Source organism: Rissa tridactyla, chromosome 7, assembly GCF_028500815.1.
Source record: "Rissa tridactyla isolate bRisTri1 chromosome 7, bRisTri1.patW.cur.20221130, whole genome shotgun sequence".
NCBI classification, from domain to species: Eukaryota; Metazoa; Chordata; class Aves; order Charadriiformes; family Laridae; genus Rissa; species Rissa tridactyla.
In genome coordinates this window covers 13,365,972-13,391,960 of record NC_071472.1, presented here as the reverse complement: position 1 = coordinate 13,391,960, position 25,989 = coordinate 13,365,972, and the positions used below count along the sequence as shown (strand labels likewise).

The 25,989-nt window shown below is 47.3% G+C and overlaps 1 protein-coding gene across 1 annotated transcript in view; it reads right to left on the bottom strand.

Annotated features, from left to right (window-relative positions):
• Positions 1-25,215, bottom strand: part of LOC128913179 (uncharacterized) — a 48,847-nt gene extending 23,632 nt beyond the window's left edge. The window contains exon 1 of the mRNA XM_054210302.1: positions 25,109-25,215. The gene's annotated coding sequence lies outside the window, so the exon portion shown is untranslated. The remainder of the gene's footprint in view (positions 1-25,108) is intronic.
• Between the last annotated feature and the right edge of the window lie 774 nt (positions 25,216-25,989).

Genomic DNA, 25,989 nt, shown 5'->3' with positions numbered 1-25,989 from the left:
CACACACTGCACATAACTTACTGAGAGAAGAAATATGTCCCTTATTGACACTATGCAATGCAGGACCTCTCTGGGGAGATGCAGGGGAGAGAGAATGAGAGGACCGATCCCACGGAGATCCTGAGCTCTCGCCTTTCTCCTTAAAGCTAAAGGCGATAGCTCACCACCCAGCTCAGGGCCATGTAGTCTCTGACTGTCAATAGGCAGGATCCCATTAATTCTTGTTGCTATGGTGATATTGATGGATAGTCCCTGAGGTTAGTGGGAATCCAGGGAAAGCTAACCAAAAAAAAAAAAAAAAAAAAAAAAAGTGGGTCAAAAAAATCCCCCAGGAACATGTGGGTTTGCCTACAAATGGGCAGTTGTGTGACATCCTAGATGAATTCAGTGGCACTTCACACCTCCCGACTCATCCTCCCTCTTACAAGAACAACATGGTGTTCCTCAGAGCCAGTGCAAACACTCCTGCTCGCAGCAGGGCTCTGGCGCATAGGTGCACTGCTGCAAGCGGATTTCATTACCAGGCGTTATTTTTGCAGCTTCACCCTTGCAATTCATTGCACATACAGAATAAAAATCTTGGCTCCAGTGAAATCACTTGGACCTGCGCCAGCGGGCACAGAGCCAGGATTTTCCCCAGCTCTCAGGATGCCTTATCACAAGTGACAATTTCATTCAGCTGCCACGATAGCCACTGGGAACCCCCTGCCTCTCCAGAGCTGTCTCAAGCGTGGAAAAGCTGCTGTTGCACAGTTTTTTGCTGTATTTTCCTGAGGCTCAGCACTGTGCACTCTCCGAAGGTGGTGGTATGGGCTTCCTACTCTGTAATATGCAGTTTAGAGTAATCTTTTACCCTTCATCCTAGCTGAGTCAAAACCACCGACTGGCAAGGACAGGCTGCGCTCCAATTGCAGTTGGGCCCTCTCACCTTGCACAAGTGTTCTAGGGATTTGGGGCACAGGAATCGTCCTCCTAAAATACCAGTTCTCTCTTTGGCCTTGCTTTCTCTGGAAAAAACATTCCTAGTTCACGTTGGTGACATATTAATGAAGAACTGATAAAGTCCCAGTGGAACTCCCTCTTCCTCTGCACATGCTATTTATCTAAGCCCACCAAAGGATGTACAAACTGCAAGATGCTTTGTTTTGGGGGTAATTTTAGTACGATTAGTAAATTTCAGAGTATGCTTTTTGTCCTAACAATGACTCTTATCTTTTCTGCTGTGTTTTATGTCTAGGAGTTGCCCTATATGCGTACAAACTTACTAGGGAACTTTTTAGTCCGAACAGTGGTACTGCTCCAGGCACGTACTACTCTATCACCTGATGGGCACTCTTACTCCAGAAAGTTGTTATTGGTTTTGATCTGTTATTACAGAACAAGGATATCCACAGGGGAGAAGTATCTAGAGCAGTATCATTACACGGGCAGTTTTGCCAGTAAATGCCCTGGCGTAGATCATATCCAACTGATGTGTCAGCTTTTCCATCCACTTGTGTGTTTAGATCCTTTGCCTCCATGTGAACTCAGGAACTGGAGACAAAATTACCCTGCCCGGCTCTTTTGCATCTTTTGATAAACGTAGTTTTAATGGACTATGGCGTCTCAAAGCACTTTACATCAGGAACTGATCCCAAGAGCAAAATTCACTTAGTTTCCCCTACATTACATGTAGCTGTTCATCAAATTTATTGGGCAAGGTTCCTAAGCACATGGAGGCTGGACCAGCACCGGCAGAGGCTCTCTCTTCTTTAGCAACCCTTTGATCAGACTGTCGGCATTATTTATTTGCTTGTGTTTCATATTCTTGAATGCTCCAGTAAGTTATTTTTCCCAGTTGGCTATCTCAGAGGCAAAGGCTGCTCTTTCAAGTTGGATTTGCACCTCTTCCCCTCCTCTCCATCTCAATTAGCTATGGAAATTATTTTTAATCTTTTTTTCTAGCCCCTTTTGCCTGCCTGTCTGCATTAGAAGCTTTAGGCACACCGATGGCTGGAGAAGACTCCTATTGGTGTCTTCCCTATAGCAAAGGCTGTGGCTTGCAATTAGCATGCCTAATTGCTCTGCTTGGCCTGCTGCTGGCCAGGGTGGGGAGCACGTAACCAGCTGCAGTGTCCTGCCTTTCCCCCAGCTAGAAGTGAGAGGATGTGGGGGCTGTGAGTGCTATGGATGGAAGAAAGGAGGTATCACCACAAACTGGTGGGGCCAGACAGGAGCAGGAACTGGTTTACTGCACTGGGAGACAGAGAAGGCTATAGGAACATAATAGCTTCTTGAAACTGGATCTCCGCCTGTGGGGAACTGTTGTTCTACCGTGCATGCAGCTATTATTTTTCTACTAATGACTCTGTGACTGCAGAGACACGGCAGGTGGTGAACTGCCCAGAGCAGCTCAGGCTGAACAGAAGTGGCCAGTTTGGCTGGGCAGGAGCTCTGGGTTCCTCCACTTGGAGACACCAGGGTAAATGCCTTTAGGCACAAATCCCAGCATCATGTCATGCGTGGTTTATTGGCAATGTTTTTAAAGTCACCATTGTAACAAATTCTAAGACTGATTAATACCAATGCATATGGTCTTGGGATGCTCCTAATCACACCTATATATTTTAACTTAACAATATTGCCGAGGGACTCTCTTTTTGGTGCTCCACCAGCTCCTACACTATAGCGAAAGGTGATGGGGGAGATGGCAGGATATGCTCCTTTGTTTAGAGCTGGCTGAAAGAAAATGGTTTTGTTTACTCAAGTGCACTGGATACTTTGTGCAACTAAGCTGCATCTTCTTGCAGTGCAGGTTAGCCATTGCTCATGTAAGATGGTGAACAAAAGTAAGAATAAATGCAGCAGTTCTACAGCTCTTTCTAAGCGAGTGAGGGAGAAGGACAGTAAACCAGATCCCTTCCCCCTGTGCTGTGGATCTCAGATATCAGCTAGATCACATAGTCCCCATGACTTTAAGTGTGAAGAAGACCCACCCTGGATCCTGAGTCATGAAACCCCATCCCCCTTCCTATGCCACTAACTTGCTGCAGGATCTGAAGCTGTCTGCTGTCAACCAGCTCTGGTCTCTGTATTTCCCTTGCAATCCAAGTTAGGTATAATTACTTTCATGCCATTTTGCAAAACATTCCATGTGTCTCCTGAAGGTTACTACAATCTTGTTAACCTTTATTTTTTTTTGTAATTGAGAAAAAATAAGACACAGATCACAGTAGCTAATAAGAGCCCTCGCATGCACATTTATACCACCAAGGCTGTTCTAAGAGCTGAACCAAGAGCATCATGGCTGAGCTACAAGCAAACAACCAGCTTTCTTCTAATAACTTAACTCCTGCACTGCACTGAAAGTCTGCAGCCTTTGTGGTTGTCTCAGTGTATCCACACCTACCCAACGCTGAACATTCTGCTGCAAGGAGAGACCAAACCACGCTATAGATACAACTTGGCACTATCATTCTAAAGAGAGGAAATACTGTCTATGCAGACACCAGTCACTCATGGGAAACAGATATGAATCCTTTGTAAACACCTTTTTTAAGATGTATTCTGAGAAGATACGGTGGGGATGCTGCATCCAATGTGATGCTAAGAATTTCATGCAACACAGCATCTCAGAAAAGGATTTAACCTCAACTTCATAAATACTGCCCATCAACAATTCTTGCATGTAACTATAACACTTCAGAAAGTTTAATTACCACTTAAGAAATGGAAGACAAAATGAGCTACGTGACCTTTCCCACCCCAGATCCTGTAGGTCAGCATTATTTAAGACAACTGGGAGCCTGAAAAGCTAAACATTAGTGTTGGCAGATGAACAGATGGATGGATCGCTGCCAGCATAATCCATCTTCCCACTTGCCTTCGTACGACTGGGTGACATTCAAAACTAACTACTTCCCTATGCAAAGAGAAATGCACGCAATGCAATGAGCAGGCTTTAAAATGGACTCATCAGCTGGCAGGACCAGTGGCAAAATGCTTTATGGCTGCTATTTAATGTTGCAGGCGAGGCTGTAAACAAGAGACATCAGGCTGTGACGGAAGTGACCACAGTGGATTTGCCGTAAGCCAACCCCTGCGCAAGCTGTAAAAATCTGTCAGGATGCTGTCGTTTTTCCTTTGTGTATAAATGCTCTAAATCTAATTAACCTTTTAATCAGAGCAGATAAAATTACGGTATTATCAAAGGGGATGCTCTACCTACAATTTCATGAGAAATTTCCCTCTCTGCTCAACTTGGATTTTTTTTTTTTTTTGGCTTGAGTTTCTACAAGTAAATCCCCCCAAACACTGAAAAATTTTGTAGATTTCTTGACACGGCCAGTTACTGTGCAGACATCAGCTCGCCTGATGCCGGATGGGACTTGGTCCAGAGCTTTCAGACCCAGCTCAAATACCTGTTGCCTGAGCATGGAGAATGCGCCTGCTCCCCGACCGGGGCAGGCACAACAGGAGCTGTGACGCACTGCACCAGAATGAATCACGGTACCCTCACCAACAGAGAGGGCACTGAAGCTCGCAGACTCCCACATATCCCAGGACTTTCTGGTGCTCAGCGAGGATTCAAAAATAAAATAATTTCCTTCATCTGGTAGCTATAGCACACTGTTCTGTCAGCTACTAGATGACATGACTTTTCTAAATTGACACAAATAACTCCGTGTACCCCAAAGGGCAGAGATCTCTGTCTCTGACTGGTCCACAGTATCACCCAGATCAGACTGTATATTGTGGGGTTTTTTTAAAACGGCTGAAGCCTTCAGGATTTTCTACATCTGCTGGCAAACAGTACTGTTGACAAAGTCAGCCAGCACAGCCAAGTGCAGAAATAACTCCAATCAAGATCTGAACCTGGGACTCCAGGTGAACAAAGCTTCCTGACTAACCCACTTCAGCATCTGGCTTTACAGAACTTCCTTGTGTAATCTGAACTAAAAAAGCACTCATTCCCATTTACTATTGTCCATATGCCACCTCTAAATATACTTACACATTAGCATTTACGCAACGTTCAGTACAAAATCCATATGGCTCTTTTCAGCAAGCAGCAACAGCAAGAAGGGTGAGTCGCAAGAAGAGTCTGGAGATGTAGCTTGTAAAGATTTCTTTCTAAGCACCATATAACACTCATTGCAGATGGACAGCAATGGAAGAGTTGTTACAACCTGCTCCAGATAGGCCATGTTTTCCTTTTTGTATTAAGCTAATATTTATTTCTTTTATATGAAGTGTCTATTAGCGATCCCTGGGGAACAGTTGAGTAGCAGAGCAGATCCAGGCCTAGACTGAGGAGTGTCAGACAGCATCCAATTACCTTGACCAGCCTCATCTGGGACCTCCACCCTTGCTCCTGCACCCATTGGCCTGGGAGCTGCATTTAAGTCCTTGCCCCGGTCCTTACCTGAGCTAGGCTGTCTGTATACTGATTTTGGCCTGGCCAACTTTACTTCTTGGGTGACATCAGAGCTGCGTTGGGACTATGGCTTTCTCTGGTGTTTGCTGGACTGCTGGCTGAACCAAGATACAGTCACAGGGCTCACTCTGCTCCTCCCATTTGGGTCAGTGGGACTATACCCCTTGTCCAAGGTTGTGTAACCTGCCCTGATGCCTGGCTTGCACCTAACCTTCCTTTCCAGAGATGTCCATCCTTACTTACTCCCTGATAAGGAGCTTTCAGAGCCCTTGAGTTTGTTGAGTATCACTTCCCTAGGTTAAATAGAAGAAAGAAATGTTCACATGGAACAAGGGAGTAGAAAATCAAGAGTTTTCAAATGTCTCATGAAGCAACCACTGCTAGGAGACCTTCCAGGATGTAGGAGCAGAGCATCTCAAGCTTGTCACAAGTGGCCTTCTGACTTCTGAATGGCAAACTACCCAAATGACAGCCCTTGAATGTTAATGATTTGCTTTAACCGATAAAGGGCAAAAATGTGTTTGCTGTCACTGCCTAAAGCACAGAAAAAATTGTGGCAGCTTCTTCTGGATAATGCTTACCTTAACCATCACGACTACAAGACCATTAGACTTTCACATCCACTGAAAGAGAAAAAGGCTACGTGCCTGTACGAGACTGCAGTCAAAGTGGTAAATCAAGGGCCTCATCCTGCTATTACTCCCAATCATATAGATGATGGGTTCTTAACTCCAAAAATTGTTGTATCCCTTGTGGGCATGTGCTGTGTTAGACTGAATCTTGACAGATAACAAGGAATTGATTGTAGAATTAAAAACATACCTAGTTGCTTAGTTACCAATGATCACTACACAGTTGTATTTGCTGTGTGCAAACAGAGCCCAGTGCAAACCAATTATCCATCATTACGACTGTAAAAATGTCAGTTTCAGAGAGCTGAAAACAAATGTGAGCCAGGTAATAAAGGAAATTTGAGTAAAAAAATACAAACAATAATTGGGAGTCTATGGGGTTTTTTTGCTAAATGTTCAAATAGCCACAATCTTGTGGCCGAGGAAAGTAAATATACTGGTTTGGAAAAAAAAACCAGGATTATTCTTTATTGGGAAAGTGAAAGCTAGCGTCTGATATGTATAAACACTGTGAAAATAGAAAGTAGTAAATAAAAACAAGCTAAGAATTACACAAACTGGATAAGGAAAAAAAGACACTGGGAGAATTAAAGAGCTTCAGGATTAACGATGGTGTAAAGGAGCTGAAATACGTTGGGTCTCAAAAACAGCTTACCGTCACTCTAAAAATGAAGTGGAACTACAATCAGTAGTGGTGTTGTGAATGCAGAGTGAGTAGAAAGCTACCTCTGTCAGCTGCTCAGCCATAACTGTCTTGGGAGATCTGCAGCATTAATCTGAGATGATGATTTTTATTTTTTTTTTGGGGGGAATACCAAAACATGACATGAGAGTGGCCTTAGTCTTAGGTCAGTTTGGAAAATACATTTCATAAGAGCAGCACATTTCTGCTGCTTGGGAACAGAAGCCAGAATAAAGCAGACTACAGAAAGGTGCATGATTTCATAGTGAAGATATTTAACCTCCAGAACAATTTTCTGGGGGCTGTGATGATTAGTGGGAATAGCTAGGGCATGGGAAACAGCCCTATGTCTGTGTGAGGCAGACTAGACTAGAAGAGCCAGCAGGTACAATGGTTGCAGGGAACTGCAGAAGTCCCACTTCTTGAAACACAGATATATGGATATTGCTATTTAATACACTGTGAGGAGCCACACTCTTATTTCTCGCAATTAAGTGCTATTCTTTCGTGTTCCATCCCCAAAGATCAAATCATTAAATCTCTTATAACCATGACCTTCCTTTAGCAAGGTCTGTCTTTCATCTATCAATCAGACTGAGCCTTGGTGCCAGACCTGTGGATGAGCTGCTGTACTTGGATGCCTTACCAGCAGCACATTCATGAGAGTATGCACCATGCAGATGCTGGCAGGTTAGATACTCACGGGCTAACCCGTGCACTGAATTTATCACCATGGCCGTAAACAACTCCTGCTCAGCATTGCTGGTGTCCAGCCTCTCTTCTCTTCAGCATTTCATCTTTCCTCTCCCAAAATATATGATAAAAAAGCAGCTACAGAGATTTCTGCCTTCCTTGCATGTGCTGTAAGGTGCAGCTATGTTATATCTGATCTTATCCTCATGACAATTTAAGCTGTCTGAAGACAGGAATAGTCCGGGCTGGATGCAGCCGCAGTAGAAATGGGTTTGGGCTGAATGCTCTGCTTCTCTCCAGTAAAAACTGCATGTCCTGTGTACAGGAAGGATAAGGGCCATAAGCGCTAAACCCTCTACAAGACCCGGGCTGGAGAAATCCCCTGGCCTGAGTAACCTGCAGTTTACAGAGGAGAAAAAGGAGGAAATAGGTCAATCTGACTTCTTTATGCAACAAAGCACAATATGGTAAAAATAAATTCTATAGGGGACATACAGCATCTTTTTGCCTTTGACTCCATTATGAGATTGATTCTTATTTGGCCAGGAGAGCGGAAGCAAAGAACAGACTGAGCAATTTTAAGGTTGATAGCAAATGAACAGACAAGCGTGTTCCTGCCTGCTCAACGAGAGGTATGCAAAGTGCTAACAGCGCTTCAGTGTCAGAAATTATTTTCTGTTGTTGAGTTTGAGCAGAAAAGGGAAAGATAGGTTGCAGGAGTCACCAGATCAACTTTGCGTTTGCTGTGGCAATTATTGTGCTGTGAAGTTTTTCAACAGCCTGGACAGGATGTATGCAGTGTACTGAGAGATCCTGCTTGCACATGCATTAAGCATGGCGATGCGTGCACGTGTTACATGTAAGATTGATCCACATAGATGCTTACTAAATGGGATTGGCTCATAAACACCACAATCTGCCTGCTCTGGAGAAATATTAGAGACCTAGGAACAATTTTGTGAGTCTGCACGAAAGATGGAAAGTGCCTCTCTCAGCTGCTGTGTGTCCAGGCCATCTGTCTGAAGGGTTGCACTCTGCCCTGGAAGTCAGCATGCAGCAGCTGAGTCCATTTCTGCACATCTTCCCCGTGTAGAGACAGGGCTTTGCCACCTCCTGAGAGATGGGGGAGTTCCGTTGCCACTTCTGCCCACTGTAGATCTACTCCAAATTAGCACTGTCTGCTACTAATCTCTTGTTAACGATAAAAGCCCTCAGGTTTGTAAACCTAGACCAAATGAAAAAGGCCCCAGGAACTAATGGGCTTACCTCATCATATCCCAGCTGGCAGCACTGCCGAGAACATGGTGGAAAACTTGATTTATTAAAATTAATGAAGGAACTGGCTAGTTTTGAATAATTCATTACATATCAGCTGCTGCTGAGGTAATAGGAGCTCAGCAAGTTCCTCTTTAGCACCACACAGTGCCTAAAATCTTTAAATAAAATGAAGTCAAAGATTGGCTAGTTAAAGATTGAAGGGCTTTCTCCATGTGAAGTGGGAGGCCCTGATTCCTGTCGCTGAGGTCATCCAGCTGCCATCTGTGAAAATGATGAGGTCTCTCAAATGGAAGCCAGGCCGGCTAACATCACTGATTTATGCCAGGGCACAAAGCATTCTGCCTCAGCCATCAACTTCTGCAGAATATAATGGCTCCATTTTTCATGATTCTTACTGAAATCAAGTTTCAATTTTGATATTTACCATAAGGTAGGGATATCTGAGGGTGCTGGCTTCCTTTTCTGATCATTATGTATGAAAATAAATCAGCCGGACACGCAAAGAAGTAGGACTACCATCTGAGTATGCAGATCTTAAGGTGCAATCTGTGCTGCTGCTCAGGGCTTTCGCCAGCGCCAGCAGAATCAAATTACCAATGGCCTGGGCAGTGTCAGGGCTGGATTTTGGAAGCATGTCAGATGCCCTGGAACAGAATCCTGCTAACTTAATCTGGTGCCACTTGATGAAACAAGATCTCTTTTTCAACTCTGCTGAAGTCAATGGTAAAACCTTTGATAAATGTGTAAAAGCAGCAGCAAAATCAGGCACTGTAATTAGATCGCTGATACTCCTCTTCCTGCATGTCCTCCTGCAGAGGTCAGAGGAATTGTAGTTAATAAAGAAAGAGGAAGAACATAAATGCAATGAACACCCTCCTGCCTCCCAGCTGCTGGTACGGGGTCTCCTAATGCAATCACGAAACTCTCCACTAGCCACAGCGAAAGACCCTCTCTGAAGTCCATTGCTTTCTCTCTTTCCAAATGGTGACGATGGGAAATGGCCCACAGGCCAGCACTGTGTCCCATGGTGGTACTGTTCTCAGCTCCAGCTCTGGCGTGCATTGCTTTCCTTTGTCCCGCCCGGGCACCTAGGAGTTTGTGATGCCCTGATGGTACAGCAGCTCTGGATCGTATTAAGACTGTTGGACAAGACAGCCTTTGACTCAAGATCCTGATGAATAGGGAGAGATATTGATGCCTTGTTGATTGCTCAAGCCAGATTTTATTTCCAGATGCTATTCTTGCTTCAGCCAGAGGAGACGATTTTGGCCAGGCCACAGTGTCTGAAATATTTTGGTAGAAGTACTCTGATGTAGACAACTGGCATCATAAGCCATTTGACCTAGCCCCAGAAGACTGCCAGTTTCCTCTCCTCTCCAAAAATACTGCTTCATCAATCATTTGTGAGAGTATTTTAAAAATTAAAGCCAACTCCCCTTGCCATGAAACGGATGCAGCACTTTCTTCTCTTTCTATCTGTTAATAGCCTCTCTGCAGAAGGTCACAGAACATTGATTTACGCTCCTGAGTTTTTTGTGGACCTGGGTTAAGATCATTTGGAGAAGCCACAAGCTGACATTTGTGACTTCTCACCCTGAAGTGTGTGAATAAAACAAATATTGTAACTTTCATAGCTGCACAGAGTGGGAAATGCTGTGAAAAGGTTGTAACCTGGTAACATGTGAGACCTGACTACTGGTTCCTGATCTCCTGGGGTCCTCCCAGACAAGACACTCCAGTTCCTGTGTTTCAGCTCTGGTATCTGTAAAAGGAGATAATAAAACTGCCTTCCAGCATCTGCAAGAACTAGACCCTTCCTCTCCTTGCAGTCTTTGAGCACCAAGGAAAGTCGGGTAAGGTTTCCTAAAACTGAAGTGTAATTATTTGGAACTAACTGAACTCTAGGACCTGTGTATAAGCGTAACAGCTCCAAGCCACTGTCTGAGCACAAGCTGACATGGCTCTAGCTACCTTCAAGGACATGGGTGCCTTCCCCTCTCAAGCTGTAAGGAAATGCAGGTATGTGGGCAAGGACAGGACTGAGAAATCAAAGGACCAGTCTTTGAAGCACACCTGCCTCTCTTTACACACCACCAGGGCAACTGTGTGTGTGGTTGTGTCTTTACAGCCACTTTTGGCCTTTCTGACCATTGTTTTCTTCTCCTTTTCCTTCCTTCTCCCTCTTTTTTTTTTTTTCTTTAAACAGTCATCTGTTGTCTTCTGGAAAGGGCACCTGACTAGCGATGATGTACAATTGCTCTGGGAGCTGGTTTAGGAGGTACGGTGCCCCTGTGACTTGCCAGACAACAGCAGTTGCTATGTGGCTTCCTTTGCTTTGTCCCTTCAGGAGACCACTTGCTATTTACAGCATTTTCTCTAAGCAAGGCATCATCCCTGAGATATGATTACACTAAAGTGCTTCAGGGAATTTCATCTGGGAGGTGAGAGTAAAGGATTTCATCATTAACAAAAAACAAACCAAACACACACACAAAAGCCAAATGAAAAAAAAAACCCACCACAAAAAAAAAAAAAGCACAAAACCCCAAAGAAATCCTGGAGGAGATGCTGTTTGCTTCCAAGTGATTCTGTGAGGTAGGGACTGTAAAAGAAGTAGGGAAGCAAGAGCTTTACCGGTTCAATACAATGCAATTTTTTTCAGCAAACTATTAAAAGTCCAGTTCAATGCAAACCATTTTGGGGAAGGGTGGAGGCTGAAGGCTGTTCAAACATTCACCTGGTTTCCACTTTCCCAGCCTAAACACTGAATAAAAGTCAGAGAAGGGTACAAAGCAGCCTTGTTCTTATTCCAGGCAGAAAGGAAGACAAACTTGGTGCACATCAAGAGTAGCAAAATTTAGATGCTTCTGTTAAGTTTGTTGAGGTTTTTTTAACCTAAAAGATATAAAATGGATGTTATTGAGCTAGGACTTTGGTGTGGCTGGGATCACAAAACAGTCTCAATGTTGCTTGAAGAAACAAACTTGTTCCCCTGGGGTCTGACAGTGAGGGAACAGAAGGGCCCTTCTGCTTCTCCCAGTTCTGCCCTCGGTGCTGTGCTGAAGGCACACTTGCTGTCACTGACAGGTGAGCCCAGCTAAGTGTTAAACTTGGCTTAGTCTAAGCAGGGAAAAAAAAAAGAAAAAAGTTAAATGCTTTTTTATTTTCTCTAAGGATATGGTGGAACTAAGCCAAGAGTGTGTATTTGTACTGCTTCGCCTACGGCAGCATAAGCACCTTCTCTGGTGAATCACTACATCCCCAAAGGTTTTGCAGCTCCTAAATGAATGCAAAGTATCCTGGGGAAATGCTGCTGGGTGCAAGGACACTGTGACATTGCTGGACTAATGCATGATGGATGTCTGTGGCTGAGGGTCTGCGGATTCTGCCCCAAGCTCCCTAGGATGATGACATTTGGGATCTAATCCCCAGTATCTGACTTTTCACTGCGTCCAAATTTACCTCCGTTTTTCTGCCTAGTGCTATTTTCTAATCTTTCGAAAAGCATTTTGCCAATCTGTTGCTCAATATCTCTCAAGAAGCTGGTGACAGCAGTTCCTCACTGTTCAGGGGGCAGCATGAGTGGGGTGTTGGCAGGTAGATGCACAGGAAAACTTTGGAGGTGAAACAAGACAGAGATAGACAGAAGATTGCTGCCACCACGATCCTATGGACAAGTCACACAGAGCAAGGTTTGGAAACAAAGTTTCTGCAAGATGGAGATAATGGGGCAGGGGCAAACCCACTCAGATAAATCTGAGGCTTCCTTGCAGCTACAGCAGCCATATTAACATGCACTACATGAAGACCAGGCTCAACTGTTTTGATGTTAATTGCCTGGCTGCTTTAATTGGATATAGGCTTCTAAGTCCTAAAGTCAGTGTGTGACAAGACAAACTGGTATTTACCTCTTATCTACTTTATCTTGGCTTGCCCAGTGCTGCATGGTCAGTATACGCGTTCCTGAGCCTTAGAATTGTCCACAGAGCTGATGGATGTTTTTGCAGGAGGGACAAGTAACATTTTACATCTGAAGTGACTGTTCAGACTCTGAGTTAAGGCAAAGCTACTCTGGCCTGAGTTTAGTTTCTGCTCCAGGGAACGCCTCCAAGGCGCCAATAACCATCATCAGCAAACAGGTAATAATCACTGAGCTGTAGGGCTGCTCATCAGCAGTGCAATGACTGCACTTGGATACCGGATGGCCTCTGACGATGTGACACTCGTGTCACTCATGCAATGGAGTCAGTGTCCCTTTGGACTTGCCGAGGGACACGCTGGTCTCGTGCTGTAATGATACACAGAGCTAGGGGATCGGTTATCACAAAGCACTGTGAGGGTGGTGAGGCACAAGACCAGGCTGGTTGGGGCTTTGAGCAACCTGGTCTAGTGGGAGGTGTCCCTGCCCATGGCAGGGGGGTTGGAACTAGATGATCTTTAAGGTCCCTTCTAACCTGAACCATTCTATGATTCTATGGCTGAGGACAAGGTAGCTTTCTAAGATGAGTCCTGGCACACCGGGCTTCCTGCTGCAGTCCGTGCCAAGGGGCTGGCACAGAGAAGGATGCAGAGCTGCTGAGTCTGACTCCTGCCTTTCTCCCCCCTTTCTCTTTTGGCTCTCTGCTATCCAAGATCATGTAGGATAGTAACACCATGGGGGAGAGAAAACACCTCCACTGCTTCTGAGCACTGCACTGCCCCATGAGATAATTTGATTAGGTGGAGCACCAGGTTTGCAGCCAGGCCCAGCAAGCCACCAGCAGGCAGGAGCAGCAGGCTGTGTGGTGCAGAGCCAGCAGTGGTTCCAGCCTAGGGCTGGCTGTGTACTTGCACCAATATAGTGACACACCCAGCCTGGCTCCACTGGGGTGTCTTTGAGCCTGTGGAACAAATTCTGGCTAATGGCGCTGCAGGTTATCTTGCAGTCACTGCTGTTACAACCAGCAAGACATTGTCTCAGCCTCTTTATCTCCACCTCTGGTTGGGCTTTGTATTGAGAGAACTCAGGGTCTGTCCCCATTAGAGCTTCAATGACGTAATTACAGAGGAAGAAAGACATGAATTACTCTGCATTAAGGACTGCAGGGCGTTTCTCTAAAAAAAGCCGGGGAGGATCCCTCAGTACAGTGCAGTCTTATACCATAAGTTTTCCTATCAGGTTTCCTCACTGAGAGGGAGGTCTTGAGGCTAAGAGTCTCCCTGCTGCTCCACAACCCCATGAACAACTGGGCAATGCAGTCTACCATATGCCCATCAGCCAAGCCTGGCACATGGGGACATGGGCAAGAGGCTGGCCACTGCCTTGCCAAGGGCCTTCCCAGGCAAGGGTGTTCTTGGAGGAGTGCTGCTGGAAGACACCTCTGACTACAGCTCTCCTCCCTCCTTGCAAGATGATTCCCCTCAGTGTGGGTCACCCCTGTGCTTGGCGCAGAAGCAGGTTCATCTCCATTAAATGATCATATCCTGTCCTCACACTTAGTACATTGAACAGAAAGAAAGCTCGGAGACCTTGACTATTGCATATGAAGAGGCACTAACATAGGCCCGAGTTTATCCTCAGTTACATGGATGTAAATAACCTAATCAGATGCAAGCAAAGGTACCCAATTTTGGCTACTGCTGGAGCGAGGAGGACACTGCATGTGGTACAGAGCTACCAAGGGAAGCTACAGTGAAATCAGCCACCTCTTGGAGCCATCTACCACATCACGAGGCACAATGAATCAATAATACGTATCGAGCTGGGAAAGTTAATCTGCATCCGGAGCATCATAACAAATTAAAAGGAAATAAAATCACTACAATTCCACTGGCTCTCATTACTATCGCAGCAGAGAGTAATTAAAATCCATGGGCCAAATTCAATGCTGGGAGAACTCTCCTGAAGCCAGAGGCACTATACAAGGGCATTGCTTTTTCCAGATGCTGTGTATTTCAAACAGCAGCAGAAATGGCAACATAGACAGAGAGCACGGGGCAGGGTATGAAGGGAATATATTTAGGAGGCAGGCATTCTGCTCTTCCTTACCTGAAGTCACGCTGCCCACCTGCTGCTTTGATGCTTGATAGGGCTGAATCTCAAAAGCTCCAGGCATTTGAGATTACATGGTCTTCCCAAGCCAATAAACAACTGCCATTCATCAGCCGCAGCTAACACCCCTGTCCTGCATCTTCCCTGCTCCACTGCCTTACCCTGCTCCCTCTGAGCTCCTCTCTCCTCAGCACAGACACCACTGCTACACCCTCTCTTCCTTGCCACAGAAACTCCTCTCCCTACCACAGAGCACCCTCTGCTATCCTGTCACCTGATGAGGCTTCTCAACCCATTTTTCTGTGTTTTGTTATAAACTCCTCATCCTTTGTCCCTCCCACAACCCTGAAGAAGAAGGTGAAGGAGGACTATCACCTGCCCCCAAAGCCATAGCCACTCGCACTCCCGTTACAGCTTTGGTCAAGCCCTGCATGAATTATGAACTAGAGCTGTGCTATGAAGCAGGGATTCAACTTGAAGCAGCATCCGCTGCCCACACCTCCGTACCCTGCCCCTCGGTGTGTCCCCACTGCCCCATGTGGCTCTGTCTGAGCTCAGTCCAGCAGCTGATTCCCTTTGAGTGCAAGCAGAACGTGTGATGCACAGAAAGAACATCCCTCGTTACCGCACACAGCATTGTGTCCAACTAATCAGCATTGCAGCACGAGGTGAGAGCACATCCACCGCACAGGTGCCCAGAGAGGCAGCTGATGGTGACACTGGCTGCTGACAGCCAGCAAGACTGGGGATGTGAATGCCTAAGTTTGGTTCACAGGGCTCAGGGGCTGGAAACAGCCATTAAAGGAGAGGGGCACTGGACAGAAGAAATCAGTTTGGGGAAATCCTGTAGCCCATGTCTAGCAAAAGTTTACATCTCAGCATTCTTGTCCAACCGTCAAGTTTATGAACCTCTTACCTCCTGTTACCACACCCTGTGCACGGCTTCCACCTAAGGAAGCTATGCTGGCATCAGCAGGATTATGCAGCTGCTAAATACTGTGTGTGGCAAACTCCAGTCTGCACACATATGTTAACGCTGAGGACTTTTACACATGGACACATTTACTATGCAACAATTATGATAATCTACAGAGATAATCCAAAATGGATTGTTAACACTATTTTACAAAATGATGTAGTGTGGTCCTGCAGGTGGAACCATGGACTGGGAGTTGTATTTCCAGACATATCGTGATCTTGTCCATTGCCTGGAAAGGTGGACATCTCACTTGACTTAGCTTTGCCTCAGTATGCATTTCAAAGGTTTAGTCACTCTGCTAACACATATCCACCTCTCCAACCACATTCAGATCCACCAATGAACAGCACAAAACCCTCATTCTTAAAAGTGTTCAGCACCTATATTCATAGCCATATTCTCACAGAATGTGCCACATCATTTCACCAAAAATAAGTACTCGCATCTTTCAAATCAATTCAGCAGGGACTGCAGAGACCCTCTGGCATTCTGCCCCTTAAGTACATGCCTATCTAGAGGCCAGCTTTCCCATTTCTCTAATTTCCATCTGAAAATAGCAGACCACTTCTCCTGGTCCAGAAAGCCAGGAATTTTCTGTGAGGACACCTTTATAGCTTGCTCACTGAAAGTGAGCAGTACGAGCTTCTGCTGTGTCATGCAAGCAGGTGCATTCACCTTGGCTACTATGGGAGGGAAAGGCTGGGTCTTGTTCTGGGAGGAAAGCAGAAGGCATGACCAGGTAAGGGCAAGTGTTTCTTACACAGATCCTAAGAAGGGAAAGTATGTCTAAATTTTTCTCTTTATGGAGGGCTAGGAACATTATTTTTAATGATGTACTACTTAGCATATATATATCATCTGCCGTTCCTATTACAACAACTTTGAGTTGATTTGTATAACATTTAGATATTCTCAAATGGATTATTCTTTATAGTAGTGTTAGCTTGAGGCATAACTGGAGTTTGACTCAATATGACTTTACTCAAAAAGGACTCTGTTTTGACAGTCTTTACACAAGGTGAGATACAGGTAAAAGCATGGCTCCTAATGCAATGAGGAAATAAAGCTGCTGACTCTCATCCCTCTGCACAGGGCAGAGGGAACAGGGAGCTTCTTCCCATGGAGGTCAAAAGTCAGCCTGTAAAAAAAATACAAGCTATGCACTTATGCCTACTGCACTGTTGTAAGCGTGGAGGGGATGGCTGATGTGACTGGGGGCTATGCTAGTGCCTGCAGTTGCTTCATAGAATCATAGGGTTGGAAGGGACCTCTGGAGATCATCTAGTCCAACCCCCCTGCCAGAGCAGGGTCACCTAGAGCAGGTTGCACAGGAACGCGTCCAGGTGGGTTTTGAATGTCTCCAGAGACAGAGACTCCACCACCTCTCTGGGAAGCCTGTTCCAGTGCTCTGCCACCCTCAAAGTAAAGAAGTTCCTCCTCATGTTTAGGTGGAACTTCCTATGCTCAAGTTTGTGCCCATTACCTCTTGTCCTGTTGCTAGGCACCACTGAAAAGAGCCTGGCCCCATCCTCCTGACACGCACCCTTTAAGTATTTATAAGTGTTGATAAGATCCCCCCTCAGCCGTCCTTTTTCCAGACTGAAGAGACCCAAATCCCTTAGTCTTTCTTCATAAGAGAGGTGTTCGAGTCCCCTCATCAACTCGGTAGCTCTCTGCTGCACCCTCTCCAGCAGTTCCCTGTCCTTTTTGAACCGGGGAGCCCAGAACTGGACACAGTACTCCAGGTGCGGCCTCACCAAGGCAGAGCAGAGGGGGAGGATGACCTCCCTCGACCTGCTGGCCACACTCTTCTTGATGCACCCCAGGATGCCATTGGCCTTTTTGGCCACAAGGGCACATTGCTGACTCATGGTCATCCTGTTGTCCACCAGGTCTCTTTCAGATGAGCTGCTCTCCAGCAGGTCAGCCCCCAACTTGTACTGATGCATGGGGTTATCCCTCCCCAGGTGCAGCACCCTACACTTGCCCTTATTGAATTTCATAAGGTTCCTCTTTGCCCAACTCTCCAGCCTGTCCAGGTCTCTCCGTATGGCAGCACAGCCTTCCGGTGTGTCAGCCACTCCCCACAGCTTTGTGTCATCAACAAACTTGCTGAGGGTGCACTCTATCCCCTCATCCAGGTCATTGATGAATGTATTGAAGAGGACTGGACCCAGTACTGACCCCTGGGGAACACCACTCATCACTGACCTCCAACTAGACTCTGTGCCCCTAATCACTACCCTCTGAGCTCTGTCTTTCAATCAGTTATCTATCCACCTTACTGTCCATTCATCAAGCCCACTCTTCCTAAGCTTCCCTATGAGGATGCTGTGGGAGACTGTCGAACACCTTGCTTATGTCAAGGTAGACCACACCTACCACCCTCCCCTCATCTATCCATCCAGTCATGCCATCACAGAAGGCTATCAGATTAGTCAGACATGATTTCCCCTTGGTGAATCCACGTTGAGTACTTCTGATAGCTTTCTTTTCCTCCACATGCCTTGAGATGATGCCCAGAACGAGCTGTTCCATCATCTTGCCAGGGATGGAAGTGAGGCTGACCGGCCTGTAGTTCCCCAGCTCCTCCTTCTTGCCTTTTTTGAAGACTGGAGTGACATTGGCTTTCCTCCAGTCCTCAGGCACCTCGCCTGTTCTCCAGGACCTTTCAAAGATGATGGAGAGCGGCCCAGCAATGACTTCTGCCAGCTCCCTCAGCACTCTCGGGTGCATGCCATCGGGGCCATGGACTTGTGAATATCTAATTGATTTAATTGATCCCTCACTCGATCCTCCTCAACCCAAGGGAAGTCGTCTTCTTTCCCCGTTACTTCCCCCAATGCCTGGGACTCCTGAGGGCTGGGCCGAGCAGTAAAGACTGAAGCAAAGAAGGCATTTAGTAACTCTGCCTTCTCCGCATCCTCCGTCACCATGGCTCCTGTTTCATTCAACAGTGGGCCCACAACTTCTCTGGTCTTCCTTTTGCTTCCAATATACTTGTAGAAGCCCTTCCTGTTGAGGTTGACATCCCTAGCCAGGTTTAATTCCAAGGCAGCCTTGGCTTTCCTTGTTTCATCCCTGCACGCTCTGGCAGCATTCTTGTAATCCTCCCAAGGGGTCAGTCCCTTCTTCCACTTACTGTAAACTTCCTTCTTCCACTTGAGCTTTTTCAGAAGCTCCCTGCTCAACCATGCAGGTCTCCTGCATCCCTTAGCCGATTTCTTTCAGGGATGCACCGATCCTGAGCTTGGAGGAAGTGGTCTTTGAATACCAGCCAGTATTCTGGACTAGGCTAGCTCCGTTTTATGTACTAGTGCTACTCCTATAATGAAGAAAAGCTTGAGTGTGCTGAGAGCCAGAATAAAAAGTGTTGCAGAGTTATTGCTCTACTGTTTGCATGTGACTAGAGGTAACACAGTGCTGCGTAGGCGAGCAATGACTGTGTCCCTTGGGGACACGACTATATGGCAACCAGGTAGGAGAGAACCTGAAATAAAGGCCAGAGAATCCTCCCTGAAAGACGCAATTGTCTGTGTACTGGCAGACTTGGTTCTCAGAGTCAGAAATGGGATGCCCATACTTGCTGGAATGTGTCCTGAGACTCAAGTGGCAGATCAAACAAGCAAGCTATGCACCTTAATGTTAAAAAGCGGATCAGCTCAGGGGCTGCTTATCAGTAAGGAAGGCTTTTATGGCCTACTCCTTCCTCTTTCAAAAACAGATTTTCTTTTTCTTTCTTTTTTTCTCTCCTGTGACTGGCTGTTGTTTGTTCTCAATGACACTGAGCTTTCAGAGAAGCTGAACTAACGCCTTGTGAGGTCTCGCCACTGCAGGTATGGCTTCTGCAAGCATAAAACACCAATTTCCAAAACTATGTCTAGCCCTTAAACCAGGAAGAGGACTGCTACATTGGGACTCACAGACAGGTTATCTTGTGTTGTGGAAACCTGAACCCTGATTGTCCACAGAGAACAGAGCTGTTGCAACAGCTGTGGTAAAAAACGGGGCACATCAGTGCAAAACAGTTAAGTACCGCAAACCAGGACTCCTGAGGGAGTGCTCTCAGATCTTACTGTAATTGAGAGGCCTCAGTTCAGTTCATGCCTGAGGTTTTTCCAGGTTAAACTACCACAGCGTGGATTAGCAGTGAAACCGTATTGATCCTTTATGAGAAGCAGTTACCTCCCTGGCTTTTGAAAGGCACTTTCTTGAAAGGGGTCTTTCAAGAGGGACCTCCTCTTGAAAGGGGTTGCTTCTGTCTACTCCTAGAAGCAGGCTGGAAGGATAAGTCACGCCACCATGAGTGACAGGAGTACTTCAGCACTGAGCTGATCAATATCCCCAGGCACCAATGTCCTGTTAATCCAGAGGGCTTGGCTTCCATCCAGTACCAGCCATGGCTGGTGCTAATTCTCCTCCAGTCAAACTTTGAACCACTCCTTTGCCTCTAGACCTCTCTGAAGGATGGGTTTATTGAGCGAGGTGTATGAGATGCAAAGATCCTCAAGATGAGCAAGGACTTGATTAGAGGGAATGGTAGGCGAGTTGTCCTTGAGACAAGGTATGAAGCCCGCAGATGAATCTCTCACAGCAGCTCTGACTGGCTGTGACAGTAGGAACTAATGCATATCACTTCTGTGCTAGGTCTGAATGGAGCTGTCTCTCCTTGGTGTCTAAGGGTCTTTAATTCCCTTCTTCCTGGGGGAAGAACCTTGCATGAAAAGTTCAGCTGTGTGTACTCCGAATCTTGTAAATCACTCGCTTGTGGTCAAAGCCACTGTCATCTTTCAGTCAGTAACTGGCTTCCTAAACATGCCTGCAGAAACAGTCAGATTGCTGTGTTGCAAACAAATGAGTTTTGACAGGACACTGAGCACTGCTCCCAGACGCCAGGGAAGGCACAAGCTGGGCTGCACAGTGTCTGACTGGAGCAGCTCTAGCACTGCATCCACAGCTAGTGCAGCGTCTGGCTGCTTCTGCAGGCACTCACAAAGAACCAAGCCTGTAAACTCCCACTAGCATCTGCTGAAGCTTCGTATCCCAAAGGAAAAATGGATTTTTGCTTACATGTATCTTTAAGCATTTTAGCAGCAGAGAAGGCAAGGGCGTAGACACTCTCTCTAGCTAAAAACACAAAGCCATGTTTTTTCTTTATAAGAAAAAATTTACTGTTGCTCCTTGACTTCCTGTCTAGGACAGGAGACAGAGAAGGATTTCAAAAGCTTTAGTTCCTTTAGTTCCTTCCTGGAAAGAAGTCTTTAGGACAGGTACTGTTTAATTCCCAATCAGGTTATTTCTAGAAAGTGAGGGGACTGTCTCAAACCCACGTTCCAAAAGGTCTGCAGAGAGCCCCGAGTTGTTACATGGCAAAATGAATATCAGCAGACAGTGGAGAATTTTTTTTTCTTTTTCCCCTTGTGCTTCACCTTGAAGCAGCTGTTAGCAAAGCCAGAAAACTCCTCTGCCCCTCAGTGTATTTAATACAGCCTTGGCAAAGGGACTGCAGTCTGTCATCTCATGAATATGGGAATTGCCTAATTCTCCAGCTACTCTTATTACCTCAGCCTGAGGGTCCCAGCTTTCCATAACTAATTCCTGAAATCACAGACTTTCCAACGTCCTTGCTGTCCTTGAGCAGCAAATCACTGCTCCTCATATAACTGATGCTGGTGTCTGCTGCGGTGACGCAGATTTTCCCAGGGCCCTCCCTGAGCAGGGATGGCACTGTGTACAAGGCAACTGACCCCAGCACTCCTGTGCAGTTCTCAGAGCTACTCACCTTTTGTTGCTGTAACTTACAGCAGGGTGTTTTGAAAATAACAAATGCTGCATGGCACTCTGCAGTGGCTCGGGGCTGGCTGAGCAGCTCTGAAGCCTGAGCAGTGGGCTGGAAGGCTGGCAGCAGTAATACAATTCATCCCTGGCAGCAGAGGAGAACCCCCTCACTGTTCCTACAAGCTGCAGAGCTCCCTGCTTCTTCCTCTGTCCTACCTCGTCTGCGACTTCTACGAAGTCTAGGCGTTTGCTCCCACCTCTCGCTTCATTTTCCCCTCATTGTCACATATGTTCTCAGTCTACCTTCCCTCCCTGTGCCCATGCACCTGCTTTCTGCACCTTCATTATTTTTCCTAGTATCACTGATCCTGCCAGCCCTGTCCATCCTCCCAAGACTCTGAGCTAAAGCTGTTCCTGTGCTGGAAGGTGACAATGGTTGCCAGGAACCAGCTGCTAGGGCTGCTACAAACTGCAAAGCAGCTGGAAGCTGAGGCTGAGCTAATTATGAAGCAGGGACTGCGAAACTCATGGTGATTCTGGCCAGAGGTGCCTAGTTTATTCCCAGAGACAAACGGGCACACCCTTTGAATGTCAGCAGGTAAGTCACCATGCTGTGGACAGCTTTACAATTCTGGCTATGGAGTGCTTCATGTGATGCCTCCTCATCTCGCCAACACCCATGACTGCTGCTGCCAGGCTGCTCTGGACAAGGAGAACGTGCTCATGGACTGCAGTGGCAGCTGAGGAAATCTTAATGCTGGTTTCAAGGGCTAGATGCCTGCAGAGCATAGGCAGGTAAGAGCTTTTCTCAGAGGCCAAGAAGTAGCTACAGTAGGCTACTGAGTCGGGATCATGGCAAGGTGGAAAAAAACCCGTAAGTTCTTCCTGTTTCTTTTGTGATAGAGGATTTTTTGCCCTAGAATTTGCCAAAAAGGAAACTGCATCAATGGTAAATAAAAACTGGCTTATGTTTTCTAGTGTTTCATTTCTTCTTCGTGGTTCAAAACTGGCCCATACAGAAGCCACGGAGGAATCACCTTGGAAGTCCATGGTTTTGTAATCAGAACCTCCCTTTCAATGAGTCATATTATAGGTCTGTAAATACAATAATTCCATCAATACTATGGAACAGTCATGCTGCATCTGTATGAACATAAACGAGTGCTAATGTGCCATAGAGCTAATCTGATATGACAGTAATTGGCTGATGCCCAGCCATGGAGGCCCTGGAGCTACGCTTGCTCTGTCTTCTCTGAAAGAACTGTCCTCTGAAACACTGGAAAGGAAACAAACTGTGATACCACATCTTGCCTACCAGCAATGAACAATGCTTCCTGCAACTGCAGCACCGAAATGGTTGGGGGCGGGGGCAGAATGTATTTAAAGTGAAACTGGATCTCCTACAAACTTAAATATTAAGAAATCAGCATTTCTAGAACACCTTGTAAGACTAGATGAGACTCTGCAAGCACCCAATGGGTATTAAACCCAGAAAAGCATTCAGTCTGCTCCTTTCCCTTCCCTCTGCGACTACTGGGAGCTGTACATCATCACCTAGTCTGCATCAGGCTTTTCTTACACAGATGAAGCTTAAGAAGCTTAAAACTTTGTAAATGCTTTGGGGCTACCATTGTTATCTTGTGGAGGGCTCCACAGGCAGGGCAGCAAGACTTAAATCTGAGACTGCAGCTGGAGTTCTCTGGTTAAAGGCCTTAAAGGAGATCAACATAAGCAATGCCTAAGGATGGGAATCAGATCTCAAACACAGCCCACCTCCTGTCTGGGCCACGAAAGCAAGTGGATAGACTCAAAAACAGGTTAGGATCAGGAGTCTTTTGGGTTACAGTCACAGTAGGAACCACTTGTTTTGCTTTTGGAAATATGCCCTTCAAAGAGAGTCTTTTGCAAGGGAGGCCGTCAAAGAAGTCATAACGGGTATCTACACTTTCTGTACTTGGCTTGTCAGCTCTGCGCATTCTTTGCTATCTGGCTGTACAACGTCTTGACTAACGCACCCTCATCCATAATGGGTTCTACCTTGGGTAGAACCTTCTTGGGTTCTACCCTAGTACAAACCAAAGAACAATCACAGGCTTGTTTTAATCAGAAATCATTCTTCTCAGCAGTATGGCACTAAAGGCACATAATTTTCGGCAATATGCAAGAGCAGTATCTCAAAATCCCAAAGCATACATGGCCTGTCAGTGTCCAAAACAGCTCCTGGAGCAACCAGTGAAATTAAGAGAGAATTTTGCTAGAGAAGGTGGGGAAGAGCACCCTAAACAGAGGGTTTAGGATATGAAAGATGATGGCTTAGGTTCTGAATTTGACTTCAATCTTTCTAGGTCTCCGATCTGCTCCTCCATCTGTAAAATGGGATCAGTAAAACCTCTCTGACTTGCAGCAGGGCTCCCAGTCTTAATTGATGTCTGTGAAGCATTCTGAGAGCCATGAATGAAAAAAACCATTACCAAGCCCTCAGGCCTTACTATAATACCAACAAACAATGCAGAGTTGTTTATAATGCTTTTCAGTTCCACAATGACTAGGAAATGAGGGAAGGCAAAACTGTAGATGCACCCAGAGCTGCTTTGCTGCAGTGTAAATAAAAATGGTAGGAGCAGGTTTTATAGATTTCCCCCCAGGGAATTCTGTCGTAGCTGCTATTTTCAACAATGCAGTAAAACTTCTACCTCTATGGATTCAAACAGATGCCCTTGCTAATAGCTCAGGTATCAAAACCTATTATGAATTTGGGAAAAGGCATCCCGGAGTTGAAAACGTTATGAATCACATGGAAACGAATTAAGAAATGACTCACTGGCACCCCGCAGATTTAAAGAGCTGTTCAGCCACCCCTTACAACAATTAAACTCAGGCTAATACCGTACCAGCACACAATATTCCACTTTGCCTAGGACAAAAGCCCCTAGGCATCGAAAAGGCTCTAACCTCCCAATTCGCAAAGTTGCCTCTGCGGCTGCTGTTTTAGGACCCGAGGAGAAAAAGCCGGGGGCGGATGGGGAGCCCTAGGCGGGGAGGGCAGCTGCCTGCAGCCCCGGGCAAGCGACTTGCCCAGGGCAGAGCCTTTCAGCCCGCTCTCCTGCGCCAACGGGAGCCATGGCAAAGCGCTGCGAGCGAGGGGCGAGCAAATGCAGGGGGTGGGCGGCATGCGGGTCCCCCAGCAACGAGCAGGTGGCAGCCGGGAAAGGTGTTGGGAAGGCTTCGGGAAGCGTGTGTCCCCCATCCCGCTCCCCGGGCTGGGCGCAGAGCTAGCGGTTGTACCCGAAGGGCCCCGGGACGGAGACCCAAATAAATACATAAAAAGCTGCGCCCGGTTCCCCTCCGTGTGCCATCCGGGAGAGGGGCAGGAGCCAGGCAGAGGCAGGGAGGCCACCGCCAGCCCCGCAGCCCTCCCCGGCGCGCAGCCATTTGCCTTTGTTGCAGACCCGCCGCCCGCAAGGTGCGGCACCGACGCCGGGGCCGGAGCCGGAGCCCGCGCCGCGGGTCGCTCTCCCCTGAGGAGAACGGCCCCCTCAGCACGGCGGAGGGCAGCCGTCCTGCGGGAGCGGCTGCCGAGAGGGGACCTATCCGCGCCCCCCCGCCCGCACCTACCTACCTGCTGAGCCCGTCCGGGACGCGTCGCCTCCCGCCTTTGTTGTGCATGCCCCGGCAGCGCCGAGCCGCCGGCCCGCCGCCGCCGCCCGTCCGCCCCCTCTGCGCCCGCCGCGCCGCAGCCAGGCCCCGGCTTAGCCCGTCGCCACGGCAACGGCGGGCGCGCGGCGGCGCGGGGGGGTAACGGCCGCCGCGCAACGGCTGCGGGGCCCCGCCCGCCGCGCGCCTGAGGGGAAGGGAGAGGGGTGAGGGGAGGGGGGCGGCAGCTGAGGGGACAGATACCGGTGTCCCCGCGGGGGCGGGAGGAGCCGGACCCTCCTCCTCGGCTCTGTGGGCGCCTCGGTGAGGGCTTGGTGGACGCTGGCGCTGCTGGGAGATGGTGGCAGCCCCGCCAGCCCCTCGCCGGACCCGGCGGCACCCGCGGGTGAGGCCGGCCGCCCCTCTCCCCAGCCCTGAGGGGGCTTAGCTGGGCACCCCGCCGCCCCTCTCCCCAGCCCGGCTCCCCTCCTTTCCCGGCAGTTTCCAGCGGGGAAGGTGGGGTTTGGGTTAGCTCTGGGCTTCCCCTCACGGTGCTTCCCTTCATTTTCCGTATCCAGTAGATTTGCTTTAGACTGACCACCTCGTAAGTCCCTAATATCTGGCCGCGGATGGCACGTTCTTTTGTCCTGAAGCAAGCATGGTTCTGGTGACTTCCGTGACTATCTTCCTCTATCAGCCTTCACAGGTGACGGGCAGCCTCGCTTAAACCAGTGGAGCTACTCTCAGAATAAAGCCAAGGCAATGGTAATGCCTCCGTTTTTCCCTGTTCCTGAGCACAGAACAGAGTTGTATCCTGCATTTGCAACTATTTTATTTTGATTCACCATTCATTTTAGGGGTAGCAGT